General features: G+C 42.1%; 1 non-coding gene across 1 annotated transcript; it reads left to right on the plus strand.

Moving 5' to 3' along the window:
* Positions 1-786: 786 nt before the first annotated feature.
* On the plus strand, positions 787-893 carry LOC141662303 (small nucleolar RNA R71). The gene has a single exon (XR_012550424.1). It is a non-coding gene; the product is annotated as a small nucleolar RNA R71 (small nucleolar RNA).
* Positions 894-1117: the final 224 nt, after the last annotated feature.

Below are 1117 nucleotides of genomic sequence, written 5' to 3' on the forward strand. Positions count from 1 at the left end.
AAACTTGAAAGTGTTCGAGATTTGTAACCTTCCCGGACCTTAATGTCCTTTACCTGCTCCTTTGCTTCCCTCTTTCCTGGTACTTCAGTATCACTAGGAAGTGTACCAGGTTCATGATTTAACAAGGCATTAGCAATTTGCCCAATTTGATTTTCCAAGGTCTTGATAGAAACCTCTTGACTCTTGCACATGAGCCTCAACTCCTCCAATTCAGATTTTTCATTGGACTGTTGCAGCTGGAGTTGTTTCCTTGGTGCATATTGCGGTTGTTAAAAATCAGGGGGGTTGTACTGCTTTCCTGGATACTGCTAGTAAGGCGGAAGAACCGCATTCTGAGTGTTACTCCATCTAAAGTTAGGATGATTGTAGTTGCTAGGATGATAGGTGGCTAGTACAGGTTGCTATGACCTCTGAAAGTTGCTCACTAACTGAGCTAATTCACTAGAAATGGCACACTGATCAGTCTCATGGGCACCAACACAAAGCTCATAGACACTAGTGATCTGATTAACTCCATAATTAGACAGAGAATCCACCTTCATCGTCAAAGCCTTAAGTTGAGAAGCTATAGCAGTAGCTACATCTAACTCTAAAATTCCTGCTACCTTATCCTGAGATAGTCGTTGAGTAAGATTCTGGTATTCGTTAGCAGCCATCAGTTCAATTAATTCATAAGCTTCATCGTAGCTTTTAGCCCACAAGGCTCCTCCTGATTCAGCATCAAGCATGGGTCTCGAAGTAGCACCCAACCTATTATAGAAATAGTTAATGATCATCCAGTCAGGCATCCCATAATGAGGACACTTCCTAAGAATCTCCTTATATCGATCCCAAGCCTCGCATAGTGATTCTCCCGATTATTGAGCAAATTGAGTAAGTGCATTTTTGATTGCAGCAGCATTCTTCGCCATAGGAAAGAATTTGGTTAAGAACTTCTGAGCAAGATCCTCCCATTTGGTGATAGACCCTAGTGGGAAAATCCTCAACTTAATAGCTTCTTCCGAAACTCCATTGAACTTGAAAGTGTCGCAGATCTCGATGAAATCTCTGATGTGCATGTTGGGGTCTTCTGTCGGAGAACCCCCAAACTGAACTGAGTTATATATCATCTGAATCG

Source organism: Apium graveolens, chromosome 5 (assembly GCF_009905375.1).
Source record: "Apium graveolens cultivar Ventura chromosome 5, ASM990537v1, whole genome shotgun sequence".
Classification (NCBI taxonomy): domain Eukaryota; kingdom Viridiplantae; phylum Streptophyta; class Magnoliopsida; order Apiales; family Apiaceae; genus Apium; species Apium graveolens.